Source organism: Adiantum capillus-veneris, chromosome 29 (assembly GCF_014529385.1).
Source record: "Adiantum capillus-veneris isolate H3 chromosome 29, ASM1452938v2, whole genome shotgun sequence".
Lineage (NCBI taxonomy): Eukaryota > Viridiplantae > Streptophyta > Polypodiopsida > Polypodiales > Pteridaceae > Adiantum > Adiantum capillus-veneris.
This window is the reverse complement of record NC_140959.1, coordinates 16929260-16951639: the sequence shown is the minus strand read 5'-3', so window position 1 is coordinate 16951639 and position 22380 is coordinate 16929260. Positions and strand designations below refer to the sequence as shown.

Genomic DNA, 22380 nt, shown 5'->3' with positions numbered 1-22380 from the left:
TTCAAGGATTCTATGACCCATAGATGTGTTCAGATTGGAGATAATCCAGTCGAATTACAGTATAGGGTCCTGGCCACTTATGATGGAAAGGAGGTTATATGGATGAACAGGGTGCTTACTACATGATAGTCAAAAGCCCTGATGTCGCGGACAAATGGGGACGAAATGCGTCCAAGACGAAAGCTGATGATGAGGTCGAGGAGAAACCGCCTCTAGAGGAAAACAACAATAGAACCATGTTCATATCTTTCACCACTAGAAGGCTTATGTCCGACAATCCTCGATGGGGAATTTACAAAGCCTTTCCTGAAGAAACCACTGCGTACTATGTCAATGAGGATGTAAACGAGAAAAAGGCTACCCCGGATAAGACTTTGTATGTCTACCTCTTGAATGAAAGCAAATTCTTAATCGTAGACAAGTTTGGTCAGGAGTACACGCCGACCTCTGCTGCAAAGATGAGTAGGTATACATACTTAGGGTTACCCATTGTGTACCCTGAAGTAGCAAAGCCCGCAGCAAGTGCACCGCCTACAATCTCAAGAAGAAACTTAATGGACGATGACATCCTAAGACCAATCCAAGTAGAGAGGCAACCTATGCAGAATCTTGGTCAGACTAGTTTCTTTGAAACTATTCAAAAACCAGAATTCCACACTCAACACGTGCCAAACATGAGTGGATATTCGTTCCAAGCGGGAACAAGGAATCCACCACGCGATGAAGAACTCTCCGGAGGAATTCATCGACGAAATGAGACAAACAGAAACTTAGGTAGAGCTACTCAAACGACGCAAAATGTAGCTAGGCCATAGTAGAGAACCACTACTGCACATACATGGGACACTATACAAGTACTTGGGACACCAACTGTAGGATTCTGACCCCTAAGGCCGCATCAAGTCGCCAAATGCGTGCCGTCTAAATATACAGGATCTGGGGATCCATATGCCCATGCTTCTGCCTTTAGACAAGTGCTGAGAGCAGAGCAAGTACATGACTTCCATACGCAATATGAGGGCTTTGGATTGACCTTAGATGGTACTGCTATGACTTGGTTCCAGCCATTAAGTAAGAGCTCATTCTCTGACATAGAGGATCTCTTATCTGACTTTGTCCAATAATTCACCAAACGTGGGATAAAGCATGACACAGTCTCACAAATATACTCTTTCAAACAACAAGAGAAAGAGAAAGTAAAGGAAACCGCCTTGAGATTGAAGCAATATGTGGAGAGATGTCCTCCCAGGGAGATCCCTCAACAAGAAAGGCTAGCGTTGCTCTTCATAGAAGGGTTACTAGACGAGAATCTCAAGAAGGATTTGCATATTCAAAGATGCCAAACTTTAGACGAGGTTATCAAAGAAGCGGTATACCTGGTCGACAATTGCAATATATATGGAGAATCCCGAAAGGATTCTGATACCAGGTCAAGCAACTCGAGGGTGACTACCAGTGTTGTGAACACGTGACCAACAACCCCTGTGCGAACCGCTGGAGAAACCGATGCCCTTATAGACAAACTCCTTGAGCGTTTCAACAATGCTGTGTTGTCACCTCAACATGTGAGACAGCCACAATTATGCTTATGTAGCATATGTGGAGGGAGTCATCCCACAACCCAGTGTCATGTGATGCAACCTCAGCCACGTGACCAACCTAGACTGCGGCAGCAAAAGTGGTGTGAAATAGAACAAAAGTGGACAAATCATTCGACGGAAGAATGCTACCACCAAAGAGGATATGTGAGAGAAAGGCAGTACCAGCCAAACCCTGTGTACCAGCCACAACAAGGGCGAGCCATTCCTCCATATCAGATGAATAGGGCACCACCACCACCACCTAGATATGCCACAGGACATCCGGATGTTCATCCAGGGCTGGAAAGAGTGAAACCTGTCCTTGGATATCAACCACCACTACCAGGGGAAGCCCAGGCAGCAGTCAGGTACGTGTATACAAATCAGCCAAAAGAGGAAATAGCCTTAGTGCCTACACCGCCCTACCACACGGACGAGAACTATGGATGTGATCAAACTGTAGAACTCAGTACAGGAGGGGGGGAGATGTATGATCCATGGATGTCGAATCCTACCACCAGTTACATTCCACAACCAGACACTTCCATGATGTCTAACGAGGGAATGACTGTGGGTCAAGGAACTTTGATGTTCATAGCTAATCAGCAGGGAGAAATGAAGCCAAGATCTTATCCTCCAAGGAAAAATTTCACCCCGCAACCTCCTCAACAACCACCAAGACCATTGGGACCATGTTACCGGTGTGGTGGAGATCATTTGATGAACAGTTGTCTAGTGGGGGAACAAAGTATCAAACCTTAGTGTAATCAATGCGGAATTACCCACTTGTATACCGATTGTCCAAACGAAACCGACAATAAAGGAAAAGCGACCATAAGTAAGATTGGAGTGATACCTTCTTCGAGTGGATCGGAGACTGAAGCGACTGTACTTGTCAAGGCAGCTACACGAGCTCAAGCTAAGGGGAAAGAAGGTGAGAAAAACGATGAAGGCCAAGAGAGAGCTAGTCAAGCTCCTAGTCGAAGGGTAGAAAGACGTAAAATCCGCTCTAAGGAGAGAGCTAGAAATCATCATAAATACAAGACTGTATTTGCTGAGCTTGCAAAAGCTCAAGAGCAATTGCAACAGCATCTTTCTGGAGTAGCATCTGATTCTGGGGAAGCAGAACCAGACAAGATAGACAACACGAACAACCATGAAAAGAAAGATAAGAAGAGCAGTAGCCTAAGTTCAGGTGGATCAGTCCTAGTTGAGAAGGTGTGTGAACCCTTAGATGCTATAATAAAAGCCTATGAAGCCAAGATAGAAACGTATCAAACTCAGGCAAATCAATGTCCGACTTATCCAAATGCGGAGCTAGAGAAACAGAGGTTCGAAATGTGCAAACAATTGATCCAAACAGCTCAGGCATTATTAGAAAAGCCTCCTGCGATGCCAGTTGAGGAAAGGATAAGTCAACAACCTCCATTTGACCTAAAATATGATATACTTGAGGAGGTGAATGTTCCAGAAGCTAGCTTCAAGGAACTAGAAGAGAAATCTGATCCACAAGTAAAGATTGAAGAATCGCGGGCTGAAGAAGAGAGCAAAAGACAAGAGTTGGACCATAGAGTGGCGGAAAATAGCACAGACAAATCCATCTATAACGAATCACCCATGGCACCTGAAGTCAGAGATGATTGGCCTCATCGATTGTGGGAGCTAATCAGAAACGCCAAAGATGGAAGCGTGACACTCGAGTCACCTCCTCTAGAGGAAGTTGATGTAGAACGCCAAATGCCCGATCTAGATGCTGGGTCGATGTATGGAGACATAGGGTCAGAAAAATCGACAGAGAGCATAGATGAAAATCTTAAGGAACTCCCTGCTTATCAAGGCGAATATGAAGCCAAGTCTGACATTATGATCCTTCCGTCTCAAAGAAAGTCGTTCAAGCCAACCTTAGACTCTAACGCGCTTCATGAGTTGCTGTCCACGCAAGTCAGATGCACTTTAACGTTGGCAGAGCTGCTCAAGATACGACCACATATGTGGAAAGAAGTGAGCACATGCTTAGAGAAATTGGGTCTAAAGGATTCGCAAGAGACGCTTGAAGCAGAGTTGGGTCAAAAGACAAAAGCTAGTGTCAAACCTGTACCAATAAACAAAGTTGGAGATTACTGTGAAGGTGAGGAAGGCAACACGATGCTACCACTGGAGTTCAATGACGTCAAAACAATGGCAATTTTGGATAGTGGAGTAGGTGTAGCCATAGTTACAAAAGATCTTTGGGAGAAATGGGGAAAACCAGCACTCCGAAAGACCAGAATGAAGCTACAATTAGCCAATGGTTATGTCGAAAGACCCTTGGGAATATTGGAGAAAATCATCGTAACGTCATGTGGTATAGAATATGAGCATACGTTTGCAGTAGTTGATTTCGGTGACAGGAATAACTATGAAGTTATTCTTCGAAGACCCTTCATGCGCCAGCTCATGATGATACAAGACTGGGGCTACAACTACCTATATCTTTGCCACATGGACAACATCACAAGGATAAACCTCGAAGATTACTCTTATCGTGATGTGCAGCGAACACCTGTGGAGGATTTTGACTCAGTCACAGCAGCTAATTCCGAAATTCAAGCATTTCTAGTCGAAAAACCTCAACTATGGATGTGCTGATGAAGGCTTTTCACAAGCCAAGCTCCCATACCCCTCTTCTCTCGTCCCCACCCCATGAAAACCCCCTCTTCTGGAGGGAGTGATAAAAGGCATTGGAAAAAGTAAGAAAAAAATAAAGTATGATTATGTAAATATATGAGAAAGGTAAAATAGGCCACCTCATGCCTGCGGGGCAGCCCATCCCCACCTTGCCTCCTTTTTCTTCACTGTTGCCCCGCCGTGTGTCCCTTTTCCTCTCCTCCACTCAAAAGTTCAACCCCCTCTCTCTTCCCCTTGTCCTTTCTCCTTTCTCTCTCCCCTCAAGCTACCCCACCTCTCACCAATAATGCATTCTAACTCACCAATAATGCACCCTAACTCACATGCAACTTACCCTATCTTCCAAAATAGTATACCCCGCCCCCCCTTTCTCTCTCCTATCATATCCCATGACCCAAATACCCCCCCTCTCTCTAAAGGGCGCCATGTCTCTTGTCTTGTAGCTAAATAACCTCCCCCACACTCACACACACTCAGTTTCACTAAAAAAAGTGCCCACAAACCCATCCCCACCCGGTGGTTACCTGATTTTTCTTGTGTTCACACACATCTGCACACAGATTCACCTCTGAACACACTCCTCTCTCTCCCCTCTTGTAATTACTTTATTCTCCATGTCACCTCTCACTTTTTTCATCAACCCATCTCTCTCTCTTAGTCTCTCTCTCATGAGACTGCTGTTCTGGCACATATACACACAGCCAGACAAGCGGGGCCCATAGTCACATGGCCTATGTAGATAATGATTTCTTCATTTCTAAATTCTAGAATTTCTCCCCCCCCTCCTCCCCTATATAAAGAGGGGTCACCATCACACAAACACACACAAAATCACCAAAGAACACACTATGCACTGTGTGTGCCTAGTGCACACACACACACACACACCCACACCATCACCATCACCACAATCACCATGCTTGTCTTGAGCATGACCTCTACACCCTTGGCTATGGAAGATGAAGGGCAACTAAATGAAGGATGATAGCCATAATTCTCGTGCGAGTCTTCGCCATCAACTCCCACCTATCCGCCATGTGCTCTACCACTCTCTCCCTTTTCATTCCCCTACCCTATGCTCCCCATTTCATTGCCTAATTCTCTAAATAAAGCTTGAGGTTTTGTGAGTATGTTTTATTGCAATGTTTTGCCCATGTGAGGTGTGCGGAATCGTCGCCTAGTCTTGTGTTTTGGGTGAGCTTGTGTATGTGTGAAGGGTGTGCGGATTCGCCATCCTTTTGTGATGCCTAAGTACTAAGCCTCTATACCCCCTCCCTCACTCTCTATCTCTCTCTCTCTCACTTGATCTCATTCCCTTTCCTTTTCATCATTACTCCCAAGCATCCATCTCTCTTGGATGAAAACTTTGTTATGGTGGTGTGTTGTTTGCGTCCTAACCGCTGAAGCTAGGTGGTGCCCCCTGTTTGCTTTACCATGACAGGCTCGAGGCGCGCCATTCGGTCCCCGGTGTTTTAGAGGCCGTCGGGGTTCGGGGTTTGCTTTGCTCCCGTCATTTGGTGCCCCCACTGAGGATCTTTTCATGAAACCCTTCAGTTTACAAGACTGAAACCCTTTAACTATTGTGAATGGATGAATGGCTAGCAGGATTTGCTAATTGGACGACAGAAGAAGAAGAGCTCCAAGCACAACTAGACGAACTCCGCATCTCCATCGAAGCTCGAGTGCCAGGCGTAACGGTAATCGATTTGTAGTGGGAGAGTCAACCAACACGCCAAACCCAGTGGATATACATAGGCCAAGTTCCAAGAAGAAGAAGGAGAAGGTCGAAACCATGTCCGCAACCTACAACCAACCCACAACAACAAAATGGAAGGAGCTCTACACAATAGAGAATCAACACTCTTCTACTTTGAGAATCGGGTAACTCAAGTCACCGAGGTAATTATCACAGTCAGTTTTCAAGTCGCACCTGATGCTGCAGCACGGATAACGGAAGCATTGGCTCACACTCTCACTAGAGAAACTAGGGATCTACTGAGTTTGTTTCAGGAACTTCTAAGCACCTCTAATCTTCACATGAATCAGTACAACCTACCTCAAGACATATCACACATACCAACACGTGTACGCTCAATCAAGGTAATACTGGATTTGAAGGCTCACTACCAGCACGTCATTGACACCATGCTGGGTGGGGAGCGATTTTTTGAGGTTCTGGCATCAGATCAACCATTTGTCTTACCTTTGGTACAAGGCAATGTACCGTTTGAAGTTTTAATCTATGTCCTAGTGTAAGAGGGTATACACGCCTCCTTGTAAAGAAGAAAAAAACTTTTGCAAGTTAAGCAGTGTGTCTTTCTAGCTCTCTCTCAGTAATCATGGCAAGTGTAGCATTTCCAACATTTAAAGGAAAGAAGGGGGAGGATTTGGTAACAGACTTCCTAGATGACTTTGAAGTAGCATGTGTAGTGAGCAACAAAGATACGGATGAATCCCGGGTTAGAATCTTTAAGCATCTCATGAAGCTAGAAGCTAGATCATGGTACAATGCACTTCCACAAGCAACCAAGGATGACTGGGAACCCTTAAAAACCGCTTTTAAGAGGCGCTTTGGGGGAGGTACCACTTCAGAAAAGTTGTGGGACAAGTTGAGAGACTTGAAGCAGGAGGGTCTTTTAGAATATGCCACCTATGAGTCCAAATTTGTGGATTTGTGGGAACGGTGGGTTGAGTCACTAGCTAGGGGGGAAGCTGCACCCGATTTCCTAAAAAAAAATCAGTTCACGCATGGCTTATGGCCGCTTCTCAAGGAGAAGGTGAAAGGTAGATTCCCGGCTACGTACGAGTTAGCCGTTGAGATTGCTCGCCTTAAAGACAAGAAGCTACGAATGAAAGCCAAAGAAACCGAGTCAACAGAATCGGGAACATCGCATCAACCAGCAACTACGACAACCACCATTCCACCACCACCACCGGCTCTTGGGGTAAGAGATGACCAACAAGATATGTTGGCCCATATTACTAACCAACTGCAGAATTTGTCTGTCCACTTAATACAACAAGGGAGGAGTCAAGAAAGAGATCAAGACCCTGGAAGAGCACGACGACAAAACAGGGAGTATCATTGCTACAACTGCGGAGAAGACGGTCACGGTATGTACTACTGTCCCAAACCACGACAAAACTATAATAGAGGAGGTAGGAGGAACCAATTGTCACCCCCTAGAGAAAGAACACCCCCACCCCGAGCACCACCCCCACCAACACAAATTCTACGTCCACCCCAGACTCCACTACAAGCATCCATCCCACCTCTTCCACCAGCCCCACCACCTGATCGCCTTGTAAACATCGTAAGGCTAGAAGAGAAAGGAAAATCCATAGTAGTGGATCCACCCAGAGCAAAGGAGAGGGACAAGGGTAAGGAGAAGGTAACCTTTTTAGAACCACTTGAATCCATGACTGTGAAAAGAGCTAGGAGGGAGAAAGCTACACAATCAGATGATGAGAGAAGCATGAGAGGAGAAACTAGCAAGAGGCCATCCAGGCCACGACGGAAATTGGGCATCACCGACTTCCAGCTAGGGGAAAGTTCTAAGCCCTATGATCTAACATTGGATGTGGCAGAGCAAGGACCGAAGATTACATGGCCACAACTGCTACATCTTGCACCAAAAGTAAGGCGACAATGGTCTAAAATGGTAAGTACAAGACGCTCCAAAACAAAGGTAGCCGGAGCAATTTTGGGATGCAACATGGATGACATCCTTCCAATTGTCGACGTAAACATAAAAGGAAAGAGGGTTGGAAACACCTACATTGATGGAGGTGCACAAATCTGTGTAATGAGCGAAGCTATGATGCTTCGATTAGGGCTCGAGGTTGAGAGGCCTTCTCCATGCAAGGCAAAGATGGCAAACAACGCAAAAGTAAAGTGTGTGGGTGTGGTAAGTGCCGTGAAAATCAAAGCTTTCAACACTGAGGTAGAGGTAGATGTTTTTGTAATGCCTACTAAGGGGGAGGGCTATCCACTTATTTTGGGAAGGCCATGGTTGATGGCCATGAAGGCAAAATAGGACTGGGGTACTGGCCTTCTACGCATGACCGGTAAGAAAGGGGAGAGAATCTACTATGATATGAGGATTGGCAAGCAGAAGAAAATGAATCTGGAAACATCGGCAGATGAAACCACTAGCGAATCTTCCAGTTCTGAGGAGGAGACCACATCCACCGACGAAAGTGACAGTTCCATTGATGTGATGGGTATCATTATGAAGGGTCCACAAAGGGTAAGCACAATTGGTGATCCATCACCAAAAGGGAAACTCAATGAAGAGGAGAGAAAATCACCTGGCCTAGGAGGAAGTAGGTTGAAGGGTATGTTGTCTACGGAATTAACACTTGAGGAGAAAGATAGTTTTTTGCAAATGTTGATGGGATTTCCTAACGTGCTCATTGACAACTATGAAAGAATCACAGGCATTACAATGGTGGAACATCATATTAAGCTGAAGGAAGGGGTAAAACCAGTTGTGCAAAAGCTACGACGATTGGGGGTCATACAAGAAAAGGCACTCTTGGCCGAGGTAAGGAAACTGCTGGAGGCGGGATTCATCTATCCTGTAGAAAAATCAGAATGGGTGTCACCCGTAGTGGTGACGCCTAAAAAGAATGGTAAGTGGAGGGTCTGTGTTGACTACAAACCACTAAATGCAGCTACAAAGAGAGACCACTTTCCTCTCCCTTTCTTGGATGAAATTCTGAATGAAGTAGCGGGTTTTGAATGCTATACCGTCTGTGATGGTTATTCTGGATACTTTCAAATACGCATAGCCTTGGAAGATCAGCTAAAAAACACTTTTATCACGCCATGGGGTTGTTTTGCACACAGGGTTATGCCATTTGGTCTCACAAATGCACCTGCCACATTCCAGAGATATGTCACATATGTTTTTCAACCGTTCTTTGGAACATCCATAAGAGTGTTCATTGATGATTTTTGTATATATAGCTCCCGTATTTCACATTTAGAAAAGGTAACTAAAGGTTTGGCTAGGTTGCAGAGCCTAGGTGGGCAATTAAATGTGGATAAATGCCACATTGGAGAGAGTAAAGTCATTCTACTAGGCCATGAAATTTCAGCAAAAGGTATCAACGCCGACCCAAGTAAGGTGTCCGCACTCATAGCCCTACCTTCACCAACGACCGCACGTCAACTGGTCTCTTTTCTACAGAAGGTGAGGTACTTAAGTATATTCATACATCTACTATCACAACTTGTTCTACCACTGCAACAACTCACTCAAAGATCAACTTTCACTTGGGACGAGGAAAGCGAACATCACTACAACAAGGTAAAGGAGGTCTTAGCCACTCTGCCAACTATCTCACCACCTAAGTGGGATGAAAAATTCTATGTCACCTCAAGTATTGGTGATGAATCATTGGGGGCTGTGCTACTCCAAAAGGATACGACGACATCTTTCATGAGGCCAATCTACTTCTCTAGTCGAATGATGACAGCAGGAGAGAAAGGTTTCACCCATGTGGAACACTTAGTCCTAGCTCTCAGATTTGCAACTACAAAGTTTAGGTCATATTTGCTGCCTAAGCAATTTGTGATTCTAACCACGGATGAAATATTTCCCTATGTTGTACAACACATGGATGTGTCTGCTAGAATTACTAAATGGCTAGTTCTTCTGCAAGAGTTTGACTACACGGTACAGGTAGAAAGCACGACAAGGGCAAGTTTGGGGGGACTCATGACCTACCAAGTCTTTGAAAGGAAGGAGAAGCAATCTAAGGAAGGAGAAGTCCGATTACCTCCAGTACCACCGATGGTAGAAGGAGCATACTCTCTCTACTTTGATGGAGCCTACAAGCGAGCGTCCGACAAAGCAGCTGCAGGCATAGTGGTCTTTGATGACAAAGGGACAAAGGTATTTTCGTTGGGCCAATTGTTAGATTCACATTCTAACAATGAAGCTGAGTATGCAGCACTAACCAAGGGTCTACAATGGTGCGTCTCGCAAGGTGTACAACGCCTTAATGTATTTGGGGATGCTCTACTTCTGGTAAGGCAAGTAAATGGAGCATGGACATGCAAGAATCCTAGTTTAAGGACTCGCTTAAGTGGTGTAAAAACCTTGTTGGGTAAGTTTGAAGAAGTTCAAATACACCATATCCCAAGGGCTCAAAACCAAGAAGCAGATGCCCTAGCAAGTGAAAGACTACAGGAAGTGGTGGTTGGAGCAATAAAACTAAAGCTCCCTCTATTTCAAGGAAGTGATGCCTTGCCTGACATCATGCATTTTTTGGAAACAGGGGAATGCCCATCAGATTTAACAAAGGGACAGAAGCAATGGTTGACGCGGAAGGCCACAAGGTATCGACTCGTCAATGACGGTTTGTACTGTAAGGGTAAGGACCAAATACTCAGGAAGGTCCCTCTCTCTCAGGAAATCACGGGAGTAATTGCTAGCTGTCACGACGGGGTTTGTGGTGGTCACTTTGCCCTAGACATAACAAGTAGGAAAATCTTGCAAGCAGGCTTCATATGGCCTAGCCTCAACCGTGATGTACACCACTAGTGCAAAACATGTAAGTTGTGTCAAAAGGCCGGCACTAGGTCACTTATGCCTGATCCACAGACACCTATTCTCTCATATGGCCCATTTGAAAAATGGGGTATCGATGCCATTGGGCCATTACCTAGGGCGAACTCAGGAAAATTCTACATTATCATGGGGGTCGCCTACATGACTACATGGGCAGAGGCTACAGCCACCACTAGAATCACAGCGGTAGAGGTAGCTAAATTTATCTACGAGCACACATGTTGTAGGTTTGGCACACCTTTGGAGATCATCTCTGATAGAGGGCCAGGTTTCAGAGCAGACTTGGTCGGAGAATTAATGCAGAAACTGGGCATTACAAGGAGGCACTCTTCACCATATTACCCTCAATGTAATGGCCTAGTTGAAAAGGTAAATGGAATGGTTTCTAAAATTATTACCAAGCAGGTAAACAATCATCCTGGAGACTGGGATAAGTATCTACTACCAGCTTTATGGGCCTACAGAACTTCATTTCGTACATCCTTGGGATTCACACCGTATCATCCAGTATTTGGTAAGGAAGCAATCTTGCCCATTGAAGTGCAACTACAAAGTCTCAGAGTAATGGCAAGCCAGCTTCAAGAGCCCAACATGCATTTGAGAGATCACATCATCAACTTGGAAAGATTGCAGCTGGACAGAGAAGAAGCAATAAATTATTATGCAGCACAAGCAGAGCATAGACGGCTTAGCTTTAACGAGCATCTTCGGAAAAAAGAATTGAAGAAAGGAATGTTGGTGCTCCGCTACGACAATCGCTTCGACACACGCAAGGATAAGAAACTCCTGCTCCGATGGGAAGGCCCTTTTATCATCAGGAAAAAGTATGCCAATGCAAGCTACCAGCTTATGGAGGCTGATGGAAAACTTCATAAAACCAGGGTAAATGGTTGGCGACTTAAACCTTATTTTCTTCGATTTGACCAGGCTCCACCAATTGACATTCCAGATGAGGACGCACCATCAGCCGCCACCTCCAACGATAATGATCAAACAGATGAGCTAGAGACATGAATGCCTCTAGCCAAAAGGGGAGGGCTAATGATGGGGGCTTTTCACAAGCCAAGCTCCCATACCCCTCTTCTCTCGTCCCCACCCCATGAACACCCCCTCTTATGGAGGGAGTGATAAAAGGCATTGGAAAAAGTAAGAAAAAAATAAAGTATGATTATGTAAATATATGAGAAAGGTAAAATAGGCCACCTCATGCCTGCGGGGCAGCCCATCCCCACCTTGCCTCCTTTTTCTTCACTGTTGCCCTGCCGTGTGTCCCTTTTCCTCTCCTCCACTCAAAAGTTCAACCCCCTCTCTCTTCCCCTTGTCCTTTCTCCTTTCTCTCTCCCCTCAAGCTACCCCACCTCTCACCAATAATGCATTCTAACTCACCAATAATGCACCCTAACTCACATGCAACTTACCCTATCTTCCAAAATATTATACCCCACCCCCCCTTTCTCTCTCCTATCATATCCCATGACCCAAATACCCCCCCCTCTCTCTAAAGGGCTCCATGTCTCTTGTATTGTAGCTAAATAACCTCCCCCACACTCACACACACTCAGTTTCACTAAAAAAAGTGCCCACAGACCCATCCCCACCCGGTGGTTACCTGATTTTTCTTGTGTTCACACACATCTGCACACAGATTCACCTCTGAACACACTCCTCTCTCTCCCCTCTTGTAATTACTTTATTCTCCATGTCACCTCTCACTTTTTTCATCAACCCATCTCTCTCTCTTAGTCTCTCTCTCATGAGATTGCTGTTCTGGCACATATACACACAGCCAGACAAGCGGGGCCCACAGTCACATGGCCTATGTAGATAATGATTTCTTCATTTCTAAATTCTAGAATTTCTCCCCCCCCCCCTCCTCCCCTATATAAAGAGGGGTCACCATCACACAAACACACACAACATCACCAAAGAACACACTATGCACTGTGTGTGCCAAGTGCACACACACACACACACACACCATCACCATCACCGCAATCACCATGCTTGTCTTGAGCATGACCTCTACACCCTTGGCTATGGAAGATGAAGGGAAACTAAATGAAGGATGATGGCCATAATCCTCGTGCAAGTCTTCGCCATCAACTCCCACCTATCCGCCATGTGCTCTACCACTCTCTCCCTTCTCATTCCCCTACCCTATGCTCCCCATTTCATCGCCTAATTCTCTAAATAAAGCTTGAGGTTTTGTGAGTATGTTTTCTTGCAATGTTTTGCCCATGTGAGGTGTGCGGAATCGCCACCTAGTCTTGTGTTTTGGGTGAGCTTGTGTATGTGTGAAGGGTGTGCGGATTCGCCATCCTTTTGTGATGCCTAAGTACTAAGCCGCTATACCCCCTCCCTCACTCTCTCTCTCTCTCTCTCTCACTTGATCTCATTCCCTTTCCTTTTCATCATTACTCCCAAGCATCCATCTCTCTTGGATGAAAATTTTGTTATGGTGGTGTGTTGTTTGCGTCCTAGCCGCTGAAGCTAGGTGGTGCCCCCTGTTTGCTTTACCATGACAGGCTCGAGGCGCGCCATTCGGTCCCCGGTGTTTTAGAGTCCGTCGGGGTTCGGGGTTCGCTTTGCTCCCGTTAGTGCGGAGCTTCAGACAATGGAAGCTTCGATAAAAATGAGATCAAACTGGAAAGAAGTGTAGTGGATGATGCATATATTGCAGAGCCATTTCCAGAAGAAGCCTTCGAGCCTTTGGAATGGATGCAGATCTTAGCTCCACTTGATGCAAGCACTAACGAGACCACTCCCACAAAGTTTTGTGATAGTGAAGTTTTGGACTTAGTCCCCCTACGCATGCTAAAAGCACTTCACACGATAGACAAAGGCAATGAGGAGACTACAATGGTCAATGAAGTCGATGCGATACAGAAGAAAGTCCAATGCCTGACAATTCAAGACGAAATCTCTATCAGGGACTTAACTCCTTGCTCTTCAGCTCCAGAGACGATAGACGACACTGAGTCAAAAAACGAAGGGATCCAACGAGAGTGCCTCTTCATAGAAGATGCAGATGACGAACACTCGAGTGGGAAGCATAGTGAGTCTGAGGATGAAATGAGGATTCCTTTGACGATACCTAGACCACCCCACTATAAATTGCAGCGCTACAAGAGGAAGATCCAGAGAAGATACAAGAAAACCAATCCGATGCCGGAGCTAGAAAGCGAATTACAGTTCTTAATGCTAGTCAAGGCTGAAGACTGCATTAAAGATGGGGTAACGGGGATGTATTTCAGAGAAACAAAACGAAGAATGAAGAATCAGCCACCTAAAAAAGAACCTGAGGCTAAAAGCAATATTTCTGCTAAAAAAGCGCGACATGAACGACAACGAGAGAATTTAGCCAAGAAAAGCTTGCACACCAACGAAGAATGGACCACAGAGCTATCAAATAGCACAGAAGGAAGCAATTCAGTGCAGGATGGAATTAGTGTTCCTTTCCACTACAAGCGATATACTATTCAGGATAGGCGTATACGTTTGGAACAGCCTGTTCGAGAGAAGAAACAAGTCGGGACATCATATGATGGTCCTGAAGAAGCTAAGAGAATTGATTTGGCAAACCCTGGAGAAGAGCCTAAACCTACCTACATTGCCACAGATCTTACTCGAGAGGAAGAGTTAACATTAATCGATGCCCTTAAGGAGTATAGGGATGTTTCTGCTTGGTCTTACAAGGACTTGAAGGGTGTGGATCCTGTTATCTGTCAGCACACCATTCCCCTAAAAGCCGATGCAAAACCTAGCAGACAACGTCCATATACGTACAACGAAACCTTTGCTAGAAAGATAAAGGAAGAGATAGACAAACTTATGGAAGCAGAATTCATCTATGAGATTGAACATACGGAATGGGTGTCACCTATTGTGGCTGTCCCCAAAAAGAATGGCAAGTTACGAGTATGTGTCAATCTTAAGAAAGTGAACGCTGCTACAATCAGGGATAACTATCCTCTTCCCATAACCAAACACGTGTTAGAGAGAGTAGCAGGAAAAAGATCGTATAACTTTCTGGATGGATTCTCTGGTTACAATCAACTGGAGATCAAGCCAGAAGATCAACACAAAACCGCTTTTGCTACAGAATGGTGCATATACTTCTATAGAGTGATGCTATTTGGGCTCACCAATGCACCAGCAACCTTCCAAAGACTGATGAGTCATGCATTCAAGGAGTATCTTTGAAATTTCTTGGAAATCTATATGGATGACCTGTGTGTTCATTCCCTTGCGAGAGATGAACATGTAGTTCACCTTAAGAAAGTCTTTGAGAAGTGTAGAACATATAAAATCTGCCTGAATCCTGAAAAATGTGTATTCATGGTTAGACAAGGGAAGATATTAGGGCACATAGTGTCAGAAAATGGGATATCCACAGATCTTGAAAAGATTAAAGTCATAATGGAATTACCCAGACCTACAAATGCCAAAGGCGTGCAAGCTTTTATGGGCCATTGCGGATACTATCATAGATTTATCTACATGTATGCTGTGATTGCACGACCTTTGTATGCCCTTATCACTGAATTCAAATGGACTGAAGAATGTGAGGAATCCTTTAGAAAGCTGAAGGAAGCGTTGATCACGGCTCCTATCCTCAAGGCTCCAGATTGGACGAAAGAATTCCATGTTCACATAGATGCTTCAACTTTAGCGATTGGGTGTATCTTAGCTCAACCTGGTGATGGTAATATGGATTTCCCAATATCTTACGCCAGTAGACAACTGAATAGTGCTGAGAAGAATTATACCACCACTGAAAGAGAAGGTTTGGGAATGATATACGCTGTAAAGAAGTTCAGACACTATCTTCTAGCCAATCATTTCACCTTCTTTGTAGATCATCAAGCACTACTCTACTTGGTGAACAAACCATGCAATACGGGAAGAATCGTCAGATGGTTCATCATATTGCTAGAGTTTGACTTCACTGTAGTAGTTAAAAAAGGTACAACCCACCAACGAGCTGATCATCTGTCTCGAATCTTAAGCGGAGAGCCACCAATGGGGATTGATGATGATCTGCCTGACGCTTACCTTTTCAATATAGAAATGATTCCTCGATGGAGTCACAAAATCGTCCAAATCCTGTCTATCAGACAAGTTTCAGCAGAGCCTGAACGGCTGATGTCACCAGATGTGGTCTTTGAAAGCAAGAATTTCAAGCTGATTAGTGGAAGATTGTATTGTCAAAATGCTGACGGTATATTCCAATTATGCGTTGAGCCAAATGAGATTCCGCTATATCTGACTGAAGCTCACAGAGAGGTCATTGGAATACATCACAGATTCCACCAGACTTCCAGGAAGTTGAATCGACTTGGAGTGTATTGGCCGCGGATGAAGAAGGATGTGCACAAGTACATTCAAGAATGTGCACGATGCAGAGCCAAACCACCGGTGGATCATGCGACCTTATACCAAGTGACCATAGCACCTAAATGGAGTCAGTATATAGTCGATTATCTTAAGGGGGCTCCATTTCCCGAGAAAATGAGCAAGACAAGGGAACAAGCGATAATAAAAGAAGCAAAAATGTATCAACTGATTGGCAATCAATTGTATAAACAAAACAAAGACAATCAGTTAAGGATATGTGCCAACGTGCAAAAGTTCCTATGCGAAAGGACCATATGCCTCTTAGACCTATGCTAGGGACTAGAGCATTTGCCAAATGGGGAATTGATTTCGTGGGTCCGATCACACCGGCCTATAGGAGTCACGCTGAATACATCATTGTGGCTACAGATTACTTAACGAAATGGGTCGAAGCAAAAGCCACAACTAAAAATGATGCACGCACCACTGCTCAGTTTCTATATGAAGAAATTTTCACTAGATATGGGCTACCCATAGAAATAGTCAGTGATCGAGGAACACACTTTGTCAATGAAGTGATTGAATACTTGCTTGACGAGTTCCTTGTCATACATAAGAAGTCAGCTCCATATCATCCGCAAGCCAATGGCTTAGCGGAGAGCACAAACAAAGTCTTATGCACAGTGCTCACAAAAATAGTGAATAACAATAGGACTGATTGGGACCAAAAATTGCACGTTGCAATTTGGGCATATAGAGTGGCCTAAAAGCCTGTCCTAAATACAACACCATACAATATGGTGTATGGTCTTAATGCAATATTGCCAATGGAATTCCTAATTCCTACTTTAAGAGTGGCACAAGCACTCGAATGGACAGGTCATGAGCTCATACAGCGCCTAGATGACCTAGAGAAACTTGATGAAACAAGAATGAAAGCTGTCATAGGCATCTACGCGCAAAAGCGCAGAATGAAGGAGTTCCATGACAAGCACCTGATAACGAAAGAATTTCAGAAAGGTGATTATGTGCTTGTCTACAAACTCAAACAAAAAACCAAGAAATTGAAGAAGCGAGGCATGGGACCCTATTTGATTACAGATATATCATCTAGCGGGGCCATCAAACTTGCCACATTAGAGGGAGAGGAGATGCCTAATTGGATTAGTGGATGCAGGTTAAAGAAATATCATCTCCCGCTAACTCCAGAAATGCTTGAGAGGGTGCATGCAGCTGGTTGTCGAAAAGCTACAGCCAAATTTATCAAAGAAGAAGCTCAAGAAGAAGCATGGCTTCGACAACTCAAACGAAAGCAGCAACAACATGGATTCAACAAGCAAAAGTGGACTCGGATGTATCAAATTACTCCTTTTGATCTGGATGATGAAGATGTTGATCCTTGCATTCCGATTGAAGTGGCCCTGGATAAAGTTCCAACCTATGCCTTAGTGGATTCAGGAGCTCATTACAACTATGTCACATACAGTTTCTTTAATCAACTGACAGGTGTTCAGTTAGTGCCATAATTTCGTTGTTGTGAAGCCTTCAATAATGCAATTATCATAACCAAAGGCTGGGCGGAGATACCCTTGTATATCAATGGCCTGCTGTGCACTCATCAATTTCATGTGTGCAATGTTCAAGATGATTATTCCCCCATCATATTTGGTACAACCTGGCAAAGGAGATACAACGCTTATTTGCACTAGTCAGGTAACCAAATGTACTTTCAAGCAGAGGGAAAGGTCAGCAAAGTGTTGTTTGCAAGCGAGGAGGAGGTCCCTCATCAGCAACTACGAGAAAACAATAAGAAATTCCTTCCTCCACCACCTGCGCCTGTTTCAGCAACTCTACAACCGTCACAGCCAAAGGAAACTACTGATGCTGCATGTCAGGTCAACATTGAAGAACCAGTGTCACAACCTACACTTCCTCACACAGAAAAAGGCCTCAACATAAATCCGGAATTCCACAGTTACCTCGCCCAACATACAAGCAAGTTTGGTGGCCAAAACAATCAAATCCACAATCTCCACCGCCAAATCCTAGCCAACAACTTGTCTGGAAAGTGAAGCCACCACTAGTGCCCAACACAGCGACAACATCCAACAAATATAAGTGGACTCCAATCAAACTTGCTAATGTTATTACTCCTATACAGAAAACCAAGCAGGTCTGGCGGCCCAAGCAACCGAAGCCAACAGTTGCTCAACCCCCGCTGCCAAAAGGCAACCACACGGCAATCACAGCTACTCGACAATCCAAACAGTACACCCGAGCCCACCCACTGCCTAGGCAAATCAAACCCAAAAGTCCTATTCACTACAAACAAGTTTGGGTTCCTAAACAGCCCACCAAAACTGCCGTTTCATATAAATGGCAACCCAAACGAAAGATTCCAAACCCAAAACCGGCTACATCCAGGTTGCAATGGCAACCTAAAAAACATCAACAGGTACTCAACACGTCAACATTGGTCAAACCACCACAAGTTCTGACCATGTCCGAGAAACTTAGTCTCTTGAAAGCATTCTACCACTTGGAAACCTCGCCAGCAGATGCCCTTAAGCAATCTGCTTAAGACCCTCATCTTGCACAGCATTAATTTTTCCATGCACTGACCGAGTATGCATGCATAGGGCTAATTACACGGCCTTGCGTAGGCACCAATGTTTTACCCATGCACAACACCACTAGTATGACACAATGTCGTCCGGGAGGACTCCCGATAGGCGGGGGGGAGGCATTCCAAATGCGGACCCAAAATGATGATAGGGCAGTGTATTCAAATGTTTTCCGATTTATTTTGTGTTTTATTGCGAATTTTCTTGACCAAGTTTGCATTTTCTGCCATGAATAGTGGTAAAAAAGGGGAAATTGCCACATATATACCCCTAGGTGTGTGCAAATATGTACAAAATTTAGTTTTTAGCTATCTTAAATAAATACGAGATATCGGGACATCCTATGATTTTTCGGATAATTTTTGGAGTGATTTGCTATTTCTTTGCTATTTTTCTCTTTTTATTTTCTAACAAATAGTAATAAGCCGCCAAAAATAAAACAGAGATACAAGAAATGTTTCCTAATATTAGGAAACCCGTAGGAATTTTCAGAATGGATTTCCAATGTCAACAGGTCAGGTTGTGGAAAATGACGGAAACCATATTTTTAATGCGGAAAGGCTCAAAGTGCAAAAGTGATGGAATTTGGCCATACGGTGTCCAAATCGCAAAATTTTCGATCCGTAGGTCATCTAACATGTGTGTTGGGACTAGCCATGGGGGTGGTTGCACTTGCACATCCTAAGCTCCAGGTATGTATACCCCAAGCCCTCATTTCTAAGCTCATTTGCTACTTGTCCTTGTGAAAGAGAGCTTGAGAGAGCATATTGCCACCTGCTTCCACATTGCAGTCATGGCTACCACGAGGGGTAAGTACGAATACTTTTCATGTCAGTTAATGCTTGTTTGGCTCATTTACAAGCACGTAACAAGCACACACAAGGTTGGGAAGACACAATCCCGTAGAAAACATAGCAGACTCTAGAGACCACCAAAGGCTATAGGACTTCACAGAGACCTCATAGATAGGCCTAATAACAATGCCACATAGGTATATGCTAACCCAGAAGGCCGAGACCAACACAGAGTCAGCAGATGGATTTGGGAGTCTGGGAAGACACCACACCCAATGTGGATGTCAAAAATGACAAGTGACCACACCAAAAGGGTGTATAGGGCCTAGCTACAATGTCCCAACACAAAACTCCAATTGCATGTCACACCTGTGATCCCCTAGACAGTAAGCGCTCTTACTGTCTCTAAGGGATTTTTGGCCAATTTCTCAACTTTGAGCACATATGCACCTCAAAATACATCAATATACATGCATTTGACCCACAAAATCACAAAAGCCCCATCCTTAGACCAAAATCCAAGCTCATCAGTCTGCCAACATCAATCCTGGTGAAGAAACCATGATACCCAATTCCAAGTTGAGAGCCAAGCTCCACAATTGCTTCTTAGAGCCTCTATGAGCCATCCATAAAGCTACATTCTCAAAAAGTTCAAAAAATGCTCAAGAGACACTAAGCGCTCTTACTGTCTCCCATGTCCAGACTACTACCAAAGTTTCCAGATAGCTTCTACACATCACCATGATTACATTGGCTAAGCCTCCTACCAAGTAAAAATGCAAAAAACCATCACTTAGCATTTCAGTCACCAGCTAGCCAACTTTGGACCTACTGTTGCCAAGGACCATCACACTATCAAAGTCATCACATCAAAAATCATCAAATGATGCCTTCCAGCTAACCCTGGCATTACAGATAAAAAAACCAGCTCCATATCACTCTGGAGACAGTAAGCGCTCTTACTCTCTCAATGCCTAGAAGTTCACTTGCACCCCATCAAAAGCTGTATCTAGCCTCATTGCACAACGTTTGTGAAACCACAAGCACTATGCATCAAAATTTCACTAAGGTACCTATTTATACAGCTCACCTACCATCTAGGGTTTGCCATATATCGTGGTATATTGCTCCATATTACACCAAAATTGGGGAGTACACTCCACATGCATTGTATTACATGCCTATGCACTCATTGTCACCTCAAAGTGCCAAAAACACCTACTAGAGACAGTAAACACGCTCACTGTCTGGTGTTGCTAAATTGTCAGTTTTAGTGTTTTGGGCTTGCAAGCATGCTTTATACATATATTTTGACTGTTACTTGCATTTGATGATCATCAAAGATTCAGTTGAAGCTCCTATCCAGCACTCTGACTGGACACTGACAACTTTCAAGTTGGTGGTCTGCTTACAGGGAAAATGCAAGAAGAAAAGAAGCCAGACCACTAGAGACAGAAGGGACTGTACAACAAGAAATTCCTCCAGAGAAACCAATATCTTCACTTGCTACAGAGCCAGAGCCTACTACAGCTGAAGCAGTAGACAAAGAGCTTACATTGAATGAATTGGCAGAGCTGCAGTTAAGAGAGTGCATGGAGACCCTCCATGAGAGGTATCATTGGAAGAGCCTACGCTGGGAGCAGCATATACTACACTCTGCAAATGTCTCTCACCTGAATCCCTAGCAGATAAATGAAGCTTGAGGAGCAGCAGGTGTCGGAGAAAAGTCTTGAACCTACATGGCGACAGAGATGGCTTAAGAAGTATCTAGAATTTCTTATCCATCAAGTCCACGCACCTAGATACATTAAAGAAGATCCTACAGTCTGCCCCTGTCCGTGAGTATACACATGGCAAGAGTTTGAGCACCTTTAGAAGGAGCATCCCACTTGGATGAACTATCCACTACTGCCAGCTCATAAGCCAGGTGACTACCTTACAGAAGAATATATGATCAGATCATTGACTGAAGCTGAGGAAATGTATAGAGGTCTCCCAGACCTATCTACAGGCATGCTAAGGAAAATATGTCGGATGCTACTAACCTGTATACAGGTATACCACTAGACGGAGTTAACCGACACTCCTTGGTTGGGTTTTTTGGAGGGTACAAGAGGCCTATACTATGATCTATCCGGCCAACCAGATGAAGTCATTTTGCATGGATTTTTTTCTCGTCTAATGTTTTTGCCCAGCTACTATCTCCAAACATTCGAAGAGGCTTTCTACACCGGCTTCTTCTCCTATAATTCAAAGATCTTCAACATCGAAGTCGCAGACCTTAGAGCAAGATATGTAAGTTATACAGCGATCGAGTTGAAGCATGGGATCCAGAATATCCCACTATCATCCATTGAAAAGGAGAAGAAGGCCCAGTTCAAAGCGGCCCTTAAGCTTATGGCAGGGCGCAGATTAGAAAGATGTCCACTCAATTGGACAGATGAAATGCCAAGCGCTTAACACACTCCACAACAACCCCATGTCGAGCACGACTTGGTTTAGGAGGGGGGGAGAGTTGCAGCTCAGCAACAGTGGATAGCGGCCACCACTACATCAAGTCAAATCCCCGCCTTTTTGTATTAATTTTCTGCTCTGATGTCGAGCTCGTAATATTTTTGCTATTCAAATGTAAAGGGTTTATCTTCTGGGGCCATGGGCTTCCAAGTTGTATTGATTCCCAACTCAAGCACACAATTGATTATTGAGCCATTTATCTATGGGAAACCCTCCTCCCACAAGACCTAAGTATAAAGGTCAAAATGAAAGGTTTTTGGAGGGATGGATTTTATGAGTTAGA

General features: G+C 44.3%; 2 pseudogenes; both read left to right on the top strand.

Moving 5' to 3' along the window:
* Positions 1–236: 236 nt before the first annotated feature.
* Positions 237–804, top strand: LOC147418830 (uncharacterized; annotated as a pseudogene).
* Positions 805–17517: 16713 nt separating this feature from the next.
* Positions 17518–18249, top strand: LOC147418829 (uncharacterized; annotated as a pseudogene).
* Positions 18250–22380: the final 4131 nt, after the last annotated feature.